The sequence below is a fragment of the Heterodontus francisci genome, chromosome 13, assembly GCF_036365525.1.
Source record: "Heterodontus francisci isolate sHetFra1 chromosome 13, sHetFra1.hap1, whole genome shotgun sequence".
Lineage (NCBI taxonomy): Eukaryota > Metazoa > Chordata > Chondrichthyes > Heterodontiformes > Heterodontidae > Heterodontus > Heterodontus francisci.
Window position 1 is genome coordinate 85,860,067 of NC_090383.1, and position 15,462 is coordinate 85,875,528.

The 15,462-nt window shown below is 44.5% G+C and overlaps 1 protein-coding gene across 15 annotated transcripts in view; it reads right to left on the bottom strand.

Annotated features, from left to right (window-relative positions):
• LOC137376473 (transcriptional-regulating factor 1-like) overlaps positions 1-15,462 on the bottom strand; it is a 281,859-nt gene that overhangs the window by 247,143 nt on the left and 19,254 nt on the right. For 9 of the 15 annotated variants that reach the window (XM_068045120.1, XM_068045114.1, XM_068045118.1 and 6 more), the window contains exon 1: positions 5,655-6,055. The exons of 5 other annotated variants lie outside the window; for them this stretch is intronic. The gene's annotated coding sequence lies outside the window, so the exon portion shown is untranslated. Of the gene's footprint in view, positions 1-5,654; positions 6,056-15,462 lie in introns of those variants that run through there. One more of the 15 variants, XM_068045122.1, reaches the window with a different exon arrangement.

The window sequence follows — 15,462 nt, forward strand, 5'->3', positions numbered from 1 at the left end:
TGCATTCAGTTCTCGCTACTGTGCCTCAGGAAGAATACACTGGCCTTGGAGGGGGTGTAACGCAGATTCATTAGAATGGCACAGGGTCAAATTATGAGAAGTTGCATAGACCAGGCTTGTATTCCACTGAATATAAAGAGTAAGGAGTGATCTAACTGAGGTGAGCAAGACTCTTTTTATTCATTCATGGGATGTGAGCATCAGTGGCAAGCATTTATTGCCCATCCCTAATTGCCCCTGAGGTGGTGGTGGTGGTGGTGGTGGTGAGCTGCCATCTTGAACCATTGCAGTCCATGTGGGGTAGGCACACCCACAGTGCAGTTAGGAAGAGAGTTTCAGGATTTTGACCCAGTGACGGTGAAGGAACGGCGATATAGTTCCAAGTCAGGATGGTGTATGGCTTGGAGGAGAACTTGCAGGTGGTGGCATTCACACACGTCTGCTGCCCTTGTCCTTCTGGGAGGTAGAGGTCATGGGTTTGAAAGGTGCTATCGAAGGAGCCTTGGTGAGTTGCTGCAGTGCATCATGGTATACACTGGGGCCACTGTACGTCGGTGATGGAAGGAGTGAATGTTTAAGGTGGTGGATGGGGTGCCCATCAAGCAGGCTGCTTTGTTCTGGAATAAAAGCAAAATACTGCAGATGCTGGAAATCTGAAATAAAAACAAGAAATGCTGGAAATACTCAGCAGGTTTGGTAGCACCTGTGGAGAGAGAAGCAGAGTTAACCTTTCAGGTCAATAACCCTGTTCTGGATGTTGTCGAGCTTCTTAAGTGTTGTTGGAGCTGCACTCATCCAGACAAGTGGAGAGTAGAACAAAGAACAAAGAAAATTACAGCAAAGGAACAGGCCCTTCGGCCCTCCAAGCCTGCGCCGATCCAGATCCTCTATCTAAACATGTCGCCTATTTTCTAAGGGTCTGTATCTCTTTGCTTCCTGCCCATTCATGTATCTGTCTAGATACATCTTAAAAGACGCTAGTGTGCCCACGTCTACCACCTCCGCTGGCAACGCGTTCCAGGCACCCACCACCCTCTGCGTAAAGAACTTTCCACGCATATCCCCCCTAAACCTTACCCCTCTCACTTTGAACTCGTGACCCCTAGTAATTGAATCCCCCACTCTGGGAAAAAGCTTCTTGCTATCCACCCTGTCTATACCTCTCATGATTTTGTACACCTCAATCAGGTCCCCTCTCAACCTCCGTCTTCCTAATGAAAATAATCCTAATCTGCTCAATTTCTCTTCATAGCTAGCGCCCTCCATACCAGGCAACATCCTGCTGAACCTCCTCTGCACCCTCTCCAAAGCATCCACATCCTTTTGGTAATGTGGCGACCAGAACTGCACGCAGTATTCCAAATGTGGCCGAACCAAAGTCTTATACAACTGTAACATGACCTGCCAACTCTTGTACTCAATACCCCGTCCGATGAAGGAAAGCATGCCGTATGCCTTCTTGACCACTCTATTGACCTGTGTTGCCACCTTCAGGGAACAGTGGACCTGAACACCCAAATCTCTCTGTACATTAATTTTCCCCAGGACTTTTCCATTTACTGTATAATTCACTCTTGAATTGGATCTTCCAAAATGCATCACCTCGCATTTGCCCTGATTGAACTCCATCTGCCATTTCTCTGCCCAACTCTCCAGTCTATCGATATTCTGCTGTATTCTCTGACAGTCTCCTTCACTATCTGCTACTCCACCAATCTTAGTGTCGTCTGCAAACTTGCTAATCAGACCACCTATACTTTCCTCCAAATCATTTATGTATATCACAAACAAGTGGTCCCAGCACAGATCCCTGATTCAATCATACTCCTGGCTTGTGCCTTGTAGATGGTGGACAGGCCTTGAGGAGTCAGGAGGTGAGATAATCGCCGCAGGATTCCTAGCCTCTGACCTGCTCTTGTAGCCACAGTATTTCTATGGTTGGTCAATGGTAACCCTCAGGATGTTGACGAACACAAGAAAATAATAAATAGGCCCCTCGGCCTGTTTCGCCATTCAATAAGATCATGGCTGTTCAGATCCTGGCCTTAACTCCACCTTCCTGCCTGCCCCCCATAACCCTTCACTCCCTTGTATATCAAAAATCTGTCTAATTCAACCTTGAAGATATTCAATGACCCAGCCTCCACTGCTCTCTGGGGTACAGGATTCCAAAGATTAACAACCCTCAGAAGAAATTCCTCCTCATTTCCAACTTAAAAGGCAGGCCCTTGATTTTGAAACTGTGGCCCCTAGTTTAGATTCCCCCACGAGGGAAAACATTCTCTCAGCATCTACCATGTCAAGTCCCCTCTGAAACTTAGATGTTTCAATAATGTCACCTCTCATTCTTCTAAACTCCAAATGAGTATAGGCCCAACCTGCTCAATCTTTCCTCATAAGACATCCCCTTCATCCCCAGAATCAACCATGTGAACCTTCTCTGAATTGCCTCCAATGCAGGTATATCTCTCCTTAAATAAAGGAAATCAAAACTGTATGCAGTACTCTAGGTGTGGTCTCACCAACACCCTGTACAGTTGTAGCAACATTTCCCTACTTCTATACTCCATCCCTCTTGCAATAAAGGCCAACATTCCATTTGCCTTCCTTATTACTTGCTGCACCTGCATGCTAACTTTTTGTTTCTCGCATACAAGGACACCCAGATCCCTATGTCCAACAGCATTCTGCAGTCTCTCTCCATTTAAATAATATCCTGCTTTTCTATTCTTCCTACCAAAGTGAACCACCTCACATTTTCCCACATTATATCCCATCTGCTAAATTTTTGCCCACTTACTTAACCTATCTAAATCCCTTTGCAGACTCTGTGTCCTCTCAAAACTTGCTTTCCTACCTATCTTTGTATCGTCAGCAAATTTGGCGACTATACTCTCGGTCCCTTTATCCAAGTCATCAAATAGATAGTAAATAGTTGAGGCCCCAGCACTGACCCCTGTGGCACCACACGAGTTACAGTTTGCCAACCTGAAAATGACCTATTTACCCCAACTCTCTGTTGCCTATTTGTTAGCTAATCCTCTATCCATGCTCATATATTACACCCAACACCATGAGCTCATCTTGTGCAGCAACCTTTTATGTGGCACCTTAATCAAATGCCTTTTGGAAAGCCAAATACATTACATCTACTAGCTCCCCTTTATCGACCCTGCTTGTTACAATCGCTAATAAATTTGTCAAACACAATTTTCCTTTTACAAAACCACGTTGACTCTGCTGGATTGATTTTCTCAATGTCCTGCTACCATTTCCTTCATAATGGATTCCAGCATTTTCCCAATGACAGATATTAAGCGAACTGGCCTGCTTTCGGTCTCCCTTCTTGAATAGAGGGGTTACATTTGTGGTTTTCCAATCCACTGGGACCTTTCCAGAATCTGCGGAATTCTGGAAGATTACAAAAAAATGCATCCACCACCTCTGCAGCCACTTCTTTTCAGACCCTAGAATGCAGGCCATCATGTTCAGGGGACTGGTCAGCCTTTAGTCCCTTTAGTTTTCAGAGGACTTTTTTCTTGAATGATAGTGATTCTTTTAAGTTTCTCCCTCCCTTTTGCCCCTTGATTTTCTGCTGTTCCTGGGTTATTTTTTGTGTCTTCTTCCACAGATACAAAATACTTGTTCAAAGTCTCTGCCATTTCCTTGTTCACGATTATTAATTCCCCAATCTCATCCTCCAAGGAACCAACATTTACTTACCTACTCTCTTTCTTTCTATATACTTGTGTAAGTTCTTACACTAAGTTTTTATATTTCTTGCTAGTTTACTCTCATTCTAATTCTCCCTCGTTTTTTTTCATCCTTTGCTAGTTTCTAAAATTTTCCCAACCTTCTGGCCTACCACTAATCTTCGCAGCATTATACACCTTTTCTTTCAATTTGATACCATCCTTAACTACCTTAGTTAGCCACGGATGGTGCATTCTTCCTGCAGAAGCTTTCTTTCTCAATGGTATATATCTTTTTTGAGCGTTTATGAAATATGTCCTTAAATGTCTGACACTGATTATCTACCGTGTTAAACTTTCACCTACTTTCCCAGTCCACTATAGCCAATTGTGTCACCATACCTTTGTAACTGCCTTTACTTAAATTTAAGTGATAGAGAATTCAGCGATAGTAATGCCGTTGAACGTCATGGGGAGATGGTTAGATTCTTTCTTGTTGATGATTAAAACGATCTGATAGGGTAGATAGAAGTAAACTATTTCCTCTAGTGAGTGTATCCATAATGGGGTCATAACTTTAAAATTAGAGCTAGTCCATTCAAGGGTGATGTCAGGAAGCAGTACCTTCACACAAAAGGCAGACATTTAGAATTCTGTCCCTCAAACAACAGTTGAGGCTAGATCAATTGAAAAATTCACAATTAAGATTTTTGTTAGGCAAGGATATTAAAGGGATCATGGGCAAAGGCAAATGGATTTGAGGATACATAACAGCTATGATCTAACTGGATGGTGCAATAGGCTCGAGGGGCTGAATGGCCGAGTTTGTTCCGCTGTTCCTTCTTAACACTCAACTGCATCTGACATCCCTGCATCTGAAACAGGCCAAAAAATGGAAAATACCAATACAATACCACCAACTTCCCAGCTGGACAAAAAAAGCCCTGACAAAATTTTATACCTTCACTTAAATATTACAGTATTTTCCTATCTGGATTTTTAATGGTTGGTTTGATATTTGCAATTAAGGTTTTAGCCCTGTAAAATCTTAACAAAAATTACATTTTAAAAACTACTAGAAGCTGGGATCTCTGCAGATAATACAACTAAATAATATGCATTTTCTTTTCAAATCATGCACTTAATATAGGTCTCACACAATGTCGGGATACCCTCAGCTTGAAGTGCAAACTTTTTGCCAGATGAATTCTACAAAGATGCAGTTTAGTATCTGTAGCAACATACTGAACAATGAGTTATTGTACACCTGTATTTACCTCAGCCAAACAATACTAAATGCACTTCACATCTTCGTACCATCAAACATAATGGGTGTTGTAAATTCAGGAATTCATGTGTCTGTGTCATTCGCATTTAATTTTAAAACAGTTGTACCAACTCAGAAAACAACCCAACAAAACGCTGCAGGACAAGACGGAGAACTTCTGCTTTTAACTCCTGAGAACTGTACACCCAGAAACTCCCCGCCCCTTCCTTGTAGTGCTGCAAATAGCTCAATAAAAGCAAATTATTGAGAAAAAAAAACATCCCTCCAACTATCCTTGAAAATGACTTTCATCAGTACCACAAATGCGAAGGTTAGTTGTCTTTCTGGCCTTTGTAAATGCTCAGCAAGCACAAAAATGTGCGTTGAGAGCACAGCGATCCTGAATGGAGAGTTGAGGCTGTTGTAGCCCCTTCTCCGCCAAGCCTGCAGCGCTCGGCTCCCAGTGCAATGCTGAACCTCGGAATGCCTGGTGGCAATATCTCTGGAGACAGAAGCAGCTCTTTCAATCACCCAGGTAACTGGCCCCCAAGCGTCTGCAACTCAAACCCACTGCAAACAGGCGGTGCATGCCAGGCCTTTCCCCGCCCCTGCTGCATGCCGACAGTCTGCAAAAAAAAACTTCTACCAAAAAAAGTCATCTTCTATCATCTAAAATAGCTTTGAATTCTACCTACCTTCCTGCACGCCCTTGCAAACCTTTTGCCCCTCCTATAATATAAAGAAAACGTGACAGGAGCCAGCCTCGGAGCTATTTTTCTTTCCTTCTTCAAATTAGTTGATTTTCTGCAAAAGTTTCCCTTCCTTGACTCCACTTAGACGCAACACTTTGGCCTTTTACAGTACAGTGCATAGCATTCTGTAAACAGATAACAGTGCGCGGCCATGTTTAGCAGAATATAGTGCCTGCTCGCAAAGTTTTTTTTTTGCCGCCCCCTCCCCGTGTCGTCCAAAGGAGTGGTCGCCGTCCGAAGCGCCCGCGATTGGCTGCGTGCGATGACTTTTCTGGTTAAAATTTCTGCGGCTGAGTTGGAACGCTGCTGAGAGACTTGTTTTATTTATGATAGCAAAAAAAAATGATAATCCTCCGCCGGGATATTCGGGTGAAGCCTCTGCTTACAAAGCAGGAAGTAAGGTGGCCAGCCTTGCCTCTCCCCAACACATTGCAACAACCCATCTGAGCCCAGCTCCTCATTCCTCTGGGTCCTAAAGTCGAATCATTAATTATAGCTATGAATAACAGGTAACCAAGATTCTTACTTTTTTATTTAATAATAAATTACACTTCACAGTGTGAGAAATTCTGACTGCAATCCACTTAAACTGGACAGAAATCTTGCAAGGGGTTTCTTTCTCCTGATCTTCCCCCTTTGACTGGCAGAACCCCACAAGAAAGGATGGGGAAAACCAACCGACCTTGCAAAGCTACTAAAAGAGATTGAGAGGATCTATGGAAATTCTCCCCAATGTATTTAATTCATTTTGATTTCAAACATTTTCCCACCGTTGACGGACTTTATCCACTGAATTCCTGAACCATACCTGTCAGGAAGGCCCCAGATTTACCACTGGGTGAGGCAGCAAAATACTGGCCAGAATTCAGACATACAAACATCTGAAAAATGATCAACAGGAAAGGAGGTGCACAGCCATCCCATACAGTTGTGAGGTCTAGTGCATCGCAATATGTACACTCCCCAACCCACCTGGAAACCATGTAATCTGCTGGAAGAGGCAAAAAATCAGATTCAAAACTCAGGTCAATTAGATTGGAAACAATCAGGATCCTCATCAGTGATTGAAACTAGTCCGAGAGCACATAAAACAATTTAAATAAAAGCAAAATACTGCGGATGCTGGAAATCTGAAAGAAAAACAAGAAATGCTGGAACCACTCAGCAGGTCTGGCAGCATCTGTGGGAAGAGAAGCAGAGTTAACGTTTCGGGTCAATGACCCTTCATCGGAACTGACAAATATTAGAAAAGTCACAGGTTATAAGCAAGTGAGGTGGGGGTGGGGCAAGAGATAACAAAGGAGGTCTAGATTGGACCAGGCCACATAGCTGACCAAAAGGTCACGGAGCAAAGGCAAACAATATGTTAATGGTGTGTTGAAAGACAAAGCATTAGTACAGATTAGGTGTGAATACACTGAATATTGAACAGCAGCAAGTGCAAACCTGAAAAAAACAGTGGGTAAGCAAACTGAACAAACGAAGATGAAATGAAATAAATGCAAAAAAAAGGATTATAAAAAAGAATGTTAAAAAAAAGGAAGAAAAAATAACTAAAAATGAAAGTAAAATGGGGGGCTGTCATGCTCTGAAATTATTGAACTCAATGTTCAGTCCGGCAGGCCGTTGTGTGCCTAATCGGTAAATGAGCTGCTGTTCCTCGAGCTTGTGTTGATGTTCACTGGAACACTGCAGCAATCCCAGGACAGAGATGTGAGCATGAGAGCAGGGGGCAGTGTTGAAATGGCAAGCAACCGGAAGCTCAGGGTCCTGCTTGCGGACTGAGCGGAGATGTTCCGCAAAGCGGTCACCCAGTCTGCGCTTGGTCTCCCCAATGTAGAGGAGACCACACTGTGAGCAGCGAATACAGTATACTACATTGAAAGAAGTACAAGTAAATAGCTGCTTCACCTGAAAGGAGTGTTTGGGGCCTGGGATAGTGATGAGAGAGGAGGTAAATGGGCAGGGATTACATCTCCTGCGATTGCAGGGGAAGGTGCCCTGGGATGGGGACGAGGTGGTGGGGGTAATGGAGGAGTGGACCAGGGTGTCACGGAGGGAACGATCCCTTCGGAATGCTGACAGGGGAAGGGAGGGGAAGATGCGACTGGTAGTGGCATCACGCTGGAGGTGGCGGAAATGGCGGAGGATGATCCTTTGGATATGGAGGCTGGTGGGGTGAAAAGTGAGGACAAGGGGAACCCTGTCACGGTTCTGGGAGGGAGGGGAAGGGGTGAGGGTAGAGGTGCAGGGAATGGGTTGGACACGGTTGAGGGCCCTGTCAACCACAGTGGGGGGAAATCCTCGGTTGAGGAAAAAGGAGGTCATATCAGAAGCACCGTCATGGAAGGTAGCATCATCAGAGCAGATGCGTCGGAGACGGAGAAACTGGGAGAATGGAATGGAGTCCTTACAGGAGGTAGGGTGTGAAGAAGTGTAGTCGAGGTAGCTGTGGGAGTCGGTGGGCTTATAATGGATATTAGTAAAGATAGTTTTAAAGTCAATTAGCCGACATTAATAATACAATGAACTTACAAGGCCACAAGAATTATTCAAACCTCAGTTTTACTGAATTTTTCCTTGCGCCAGTCAGGAAGCACTCATATGTCAGATGAGGCCAGAATCAGGTGAGCTTGCAGACACACACAGTTAAACAGCTATTGGAGAGTGCATCTGTGGAACCGTACTCCATCATGGAGAGGTGAGAAGGGAAGGGGAAAATCTGGATGTGAAAGTTCAGCAAGAAAAAGGTAAATGGAGGTGAAATTCAACTTTAGGAGCACAAAGCAGGTGGCAATGAATCAGCTGCCCGTTATCCACCAAATCAGATTTTCCTTGGCATTGAAGTCATTGTGAAGAAAAATCTGAGAGGCTGGAAAACGGGTGACTAATTCGCTACTGCCCATTTTGAACCAAAGTTGATTTTCACCCCCATGCTCTCTTCAGACCCATCCCATTTTCTTCAACTCAGGAAAGTAAAATCAGCCGGACTCCAAAGCAACTCAGTGCATTGCCAGCAGGGCCACTATTGCTGAAGAGGTATATGTCCATTTCTTAATTTTTCCATCATCCCAACGGAGCATCCCAACCAAACAGCCCAACTACGGCTGCTTAAACTGTATGATCAGTTGCTAACAAAAGTCATCAGTGCAGAGCAAAAATAGGGAGTGGGGAATATACCAGCATGGACTGAAAGCACTATCATAATGAAAATAAATTCCAGCCTGACCTGTTCATACAGAGAGATGCCTAGTTTGATCTCCGGCCAGGCAGTAAGAATGATTCAATTAGGCTCAGTGACCCAGAAATTCGGGTATGCTTATTTCTGGGTATGAGGAGGATGCAGGTACATTTCCTGCAACAGAATGTTGAAGCCCAAGGCTCCCTAGATATTGAGGCTCAGTCATCATTATAACAGACCTTACAGGATGCAATAGCCCATGGGAAAAGAATAATGATTAATTAGGTCACTGCTAGCCTTAGCTAAGCGAGTGTGGGGGTCGGATCCAGTCGAGGATCGGGGGTCAGGTAATGTGGAGCCGGGGATAGGAGGTCTGAGAATTGAGGGGTCGGGAAGTTCAGTGTTGCAGATCAAGGGGATTGGTGCCAGGAATTGGATTGGGAGTAGAGGGGAGATCGGGGCCAGGAATCTGGGATGGGGGGAGTTGAGGATCAGAGTGTTCAGGGATCGAGGGAATTGGTGCGGGGATTATGGCGTGTCTGTTTTGGGAATCACAGAAGTCGGGGCAGTGAATCGGTGGATCGGGCCAGAGATCGCAATGGTGCTGGCTGCCTCATGGCAAATCAATCTGGAAGAGGGGACCTGACTCAGGTGTTAGGCCCATTATTTGCATATGCAAAGGGCTTAATGCCTGCTGCAGGTGTTAGTAAAGGGCGCTCCTTTCTCGTCTTTATCTAATATGGTAGGTGGTGCCAGAAATGTGTGCATGTCTACGACCAGCCAGATTGGGGCCTTATTGATCTGAGTAATGCAGACTAGTTTCTAATACAGTGTTCCCAGGGTTGTCATCCCCAAACTCTATCCAGTAACTTAGCTGCAAAGTATGTATCTGTGTACTTGGGCGAGAACAGGATTGTTCTTGGCTGTGATGCACCCAGTCTCAAATAGCATGCTGAAACAAACAGTGTAAGTTCTCAGAAGAAGAATAATCACTTGGTCAAGTTCCCAGAGAGCTGACAGTGCTCACAGAACAGTACCCCAGCATGGCTCCAGGAAGGAAAAAGGGAAGAGCACATAAAACAATTTTAGACATAGTTTTCAGAGCCAATTAGACTACATCAACAATAAAATGCTTCTAATAGAGCACTGAAATCAGCCAACTCCTATAATTGTCCTTAAATTTGCCATCCTCACTTCAGATACCGACCATCAGTCTCTAATTTCAACCTTCATTGTTATTTGCAGGAAAACTCTGGGGAATTCAGAGTGCCAAGAAAGAACGGTACCAGGATTTGATAGAGCAGTGGTTATCAGACGGGACTAATAAGCCAAAGAACTAGAGTTCAAATCCCACCCTAGCAGTTTTTGAATTAGAATTAAATTTAAAATATATGGAAATCAAAAGCTGCGATCAGTAAAAATGACCATGAAGCTGTCAGATTGTCATAAAAATCCAGCTTTAGGGAAGAAAAGCTGCTGTCCGAGATGTAGCTCCAGTCCCACACCAACATTGTTGATTCTTAATTGCCATTTGAAGTAGTCTAACAAGCAACTCAACTGTACCAACTGCTACACCATTCAGACTGCATGGTTCATGAAGAAGCCCACCATGATCTCAGGGCAACTAGGGATGGGCAATGAATGCCAGCCTGCCAGCCTTGCCAGTGATACTCACATCCTGAGATATTTTTGGAATATTTAACAGCATGATTTTTGCATGTTTTTCTGCCAATTTTCTCCTCTGAAGATGCTGACTTGCTGGGATATAGTACATGAACTCCATTAGTCCTCCAGTACCTTATCCAAGTTGCCATTCATCCTGCAGAGTTCTGATTGAAAAGTATTCAGACCAACTAATGCCCTTGCTGACATTAGCTCTCGAATACGCACAGGAATTGAATACAAAATCTTGTGGGCTGTGTAGCTTTATAGCAATGGCATTGGATGTCTTCATCATCCTGCCCTTTGTGGGAGTTTCTGAACAAGTAATAAATGCAAACAAATGGACCGCTGGGTTGAGCACTACCTAGAACTGTACTCCAGGGAGAATGTTGTCACTGAGACTGCCCTCAAGGCAGCCCAGCCTCTACCAGTCATGGATGAGCTGGACATACAGCCAACCAAATCGGAACTCAGTGATGCCATTGATTCTCTAGCCAGCGGAAAAGCCCCTGGGAAGGACAGCATTACCCCTGAAATAATCAAGATTGCCAAGCCTGCTATACTCTCAGCACTACATGAACTGCTATGCCTGTGCTGGGACGAGGGAGCAGTACCTCAGGACATGCGCGATGCCAATATCATCACTCTCTATAAAAACAAAGGTGACCGCGGTGACTGCAACAACTACCGTGGAATCTCCCTGCTCAGCATAGTGGGGAAAGTCTTTGCTCGAGTTGCTCTAAACAGGCTCCAGAAGCTGGCCGAGCACGCCTACCCTGAGGCACAGTGTGGCTTTCGTGCAGAGAGATCGACTGTTGACATGCTGTTCTCCCTTCGTCAGATACAGGAGAAATGCCGCGAACAACAGATGTCCCTCTACATTGCTTTCATTGATCTCACCAAAGCCTTTGACCTCGTCAGCAGACGTGGTCTCTTCAGACTACTAGAAAAGATTGGATGCCCACCAAAGCTACTACGTATCATCACCTCATTCCATGACAATATGAAAGGCACAATTCAACATGGTGGCTCTTCATCAGACCCCTTTCCTATCCTGAGTGGCGTGAAACAGGGCTGTGTTCTCGCACCCACACTTTTTGGGATTTTCTTCTCCCTCCTGCTTTCACATGCGTTCAAGTCCTCGGAAGAAGGAATTTTCCTCCACACAAGATCAGGGAGCAGGTTGTTCAACCTTGCCCGTCTAAGAGCGAAGACCAAAGTACGGAAAGTCCTCATCAGAGAACTCCTCTTTGCTGACGATGCTGCTTTAACATCTCACACTGAAGAGTGCCTGCAGAGTCTCATCGACAGGTTTGCGGCTGCCTGCAATGAATTTGGCCTAACCATCAGCCTCAAGAAAACGAACATCATGGGGCAGGACATCAGAAATGCTCCATCCATCAATATTGGCAACCACGCTCTGGAAGTGGTTCAAGAGTTCACCTACCTAGGCTCAACTATCACCAGTAACCTGTCTCTAGATACAGAAATCAACAAGCGCATGGGAAAGGCTTCCACTGCTATGTCCAGACTGGCCAAGAGAGTGTGGGAAAATGGCACACTGACACGGAACACAAAAGTCCGAGTGTATCAGGCCTGTGTCCTCAGTACCTTGCTCTATGGCAGCGAGGCCTGGACAACATATGTCAGCCAAGAGCGACATCTCAATTCATTCCATCTTTGCTGCCTCCGGAGAATACTTGGCATCAGGTGGCAGGACCGTATCTCCAAGACAGAAGTCCTCGAGGCGGCCAACATCCCCAGCTTTTGCACACTACTGAGTCAGCGGCGCTTGAGATGGCTTGGCCATGTGAGCCGCATGGAAGATGGCAGGATCCCCAAAGACACATTGTACAGCGAGCTCGCCACTGGTATCAGACCCATCGGCCGTCCATGTCTCTGCTTTAAAGACGTCTGCAAACGCGACATGAAATCCTGTGACATTGATCACAAGTCGTGGGAGTCAGTTGCCAGCGTTCGCCAGAGCTGGCAGACAGCCATAAAGGCGGGGCTAAAGTGTGGTGAGTCGAAGAGACTTAGCAGTTGGCAGGAAAAAAGACAGAGGCGCAAGGGAAGAGCCAACTGTGCAACAGCCCCAACAATCAAACTTTTCTGCAGCACCTGTGGAAGAGCCTGTCACTCTAGAATTGACCTTTATAGCCACTCCAGGCGCTGCTCCACACACCACTGACCACCTCCAGGCGCTTACCCATTGTCTCTGGAGATAAGGAGGCTGAAGAAAGAATAAATGCAAAACTGCTTCAACCTACTGTAGTACTCAGACTTTGCAAGACCAATGCCAGAAATTTCTGGTACACACACAGACAAGACGGAAGTTAACATATAAGTTCAATCTAAGATTTTAAGAGTAACAAAATAGTAGTTGACAGGATTCAGTTTGACTGAGATGCCCCCACTATTGAGCAGGCTACTGACCAACACTGTAACACATGAAGAAAAACCACTCAGGTTACTGAGAGCTACAGCAATCCCTGCATGAGTCAGCCTTTCAGGAGAGAATAGAAAGATTTGGACAAATTCACTCCCACTCCACCAATCCAGCCAGTCTATATTTTTAGCTGCAGCCAATAGCAAGAGAATTGAACAGTTCCCATTTGTTGAAATTTTTCAAACTTAAATGTCCTAAACATTTAAAACTAAAAGGACATATTGCCCCCAAAAGCCTGACATAATTTTCAAAAGGTATTCGGCAAAGCCACAATACAGTTGCTCCTGATTGTGCTTTACTATTTGAATTAACAATTACATCTAAAATGTAAAAAAAAACAAAGCTAATTTTTTTTTTTAAACTTCTGAAAAAACATGCTCTTAAGTACACACTTCCACCCTTTTCAGTGTGGTTTGTGGTCACCTGTAACACCTAGTTTCCATTACATTTTAGTTCCTGTAATTTAGAAAAATCATATCACACTGTATTTGATAAGTTGCATTTTGGGGATACAACTCTTGCAACATCAGAAAGAAAAGGAAGTAGAACCCTTCATTTCTTCTTCACTGTTACAGTTCCGAACTGGAAACAAAAAGTGCAATGAAAGGTCCTTGTCCATAAATTCCTCTGTGACTTTCCCTCAGCCTGCTTTTACATCCTTCTCCAGCAGATCTAATTCATATCTCCTGCTCATTCTAGTCTGCACTGGGTTCTTCACACCCTCTTATCCACCTCTGTTGGCAGAACCTTTATTTATCATGCCCCAGTATTTCCTTGCTCAAAAGGCACCTTTTACCCACACATTGTCACCTTCCCTAATCCTCTTCCCAGTCTCCTGTTAAGAGTCTGGTTTCCTCTGTTGGAAACTTGCTGGGCTTTATTGGTACATTAAAAGTGCAAGATTCTGTTGAAAAGAAAATTCATTTGTTTGCTGGCTAAATGATTAACAATATAGCAATACAATGCAACTTTGTCTGATCGGTATTTAACACCAATTCTATGTTTGACACGATGGGGGGAATTTTATGCTGGCGGCAGGTGCCTCGACATCGGGGAAAACTGAAACCGAGATCCCCGCATCGCCTCTTCTACGGAAGGCCCGCTGAATTTAGTGCCAATCAGACACTTAACTGACAGCAGCAGGCCTTCCATAGCATTTAGGACCCCCATCGCCGGAAATCCCAGCCTTGCAGAGCTGCCGGCCAATCAGAGGGCATTAGCTGCAGTGCCACCACAGAGGTGGAGGCTGCTGCTGTAGCTGCACCTACTGGAGGCCAAGGAACGCTGCTGGAGCCAGGCCTCAAGTAGGTGAGGGTGGGATGTGTTCTGCGGGATGGGGGTCACGGGAGATGGGTCAGCAGCAAGGGCAGAGGGGTGGCCCTCAGTGGGCTCTCCCCTTCCTGATGCCAGTTCCCTCGCCCAGGCACAAAGTGCCTTTGAACAAGTGCTAGAGAATAACGGTAGATAGCTAATGTTAGTCCCAGTTTTAAAAAGGGAGATAAAGTCAAAGGAACCAGTTCGCTTAATGCCAGTGGTAGGAAAGATAATAGAATCCTTAGTCAAAAATGTAATAAACATCTAGAAATTAAAAATATTACCAAGAGCAGTCAGCACATATTTCAAAAAATACCAACCTTATTGAATTCTTTGAAGTAGTAACAGAAAGAATAGACAAGAGTAAAAAAAGAGTAAAGCTGGGAAGTGGTGTTCCACATGGTGATCCATGTTGGGACCACTGTTTTTAACCATTTGCATCAACGATTTGGACTCAGGAATTGGAAGAATAAATTCTAATTCTAATTGCGGGGTAGTTAATATAGTACTGAGGAAGACGGTGACGAGATATAAGAAGGTATTAATAGACTTGCAGAATGGAATGTAATTGACAAATTAATTGTTCATTTTGGTAGAATAATTAGGAGGTCACATTCCTTGGAAAATAAGAGTCTGAATGGGGTAGAAGAGCAAATGGATCTAGGGGTACAGATTCACAAATCACTAAAAGGATAATAAAGTCATTTAAAAAAGCAAACCAAGTGCTGAGGTTTATTTCTCGATAGATCGAATTGAAAAGCAGGGGTGTCACATCACACTGTATAGAACCTTGGCGAGACCACACTTGGAGGCCTGTGAATAATTCTGGTCTCCATATTATAATAGAGGTACTGGAAACGGTGCAAAAAAGATTTACAGGGATGATACCAGAACTGAGGGGTTATACCCATCAGGAAATATGGAACAGGCTGGGCCTCTTTTCAATGGGAAAAAGGTTGAGGAGTGACCTGATAGAGGTCTGTAAAATTATTTAAGGGTTTAAGAGAAAAAATGTTTCCACTTGCTGGCAAGAGCAGAACGAGGGGCCATAGTTTTTTAGATTTTTTAGATTAGATTAGAGATACAGCACTGAAACAGGCCCTTCGGCCCACCGAGTCTGTGCCGAACATCAACCACCCATTTAT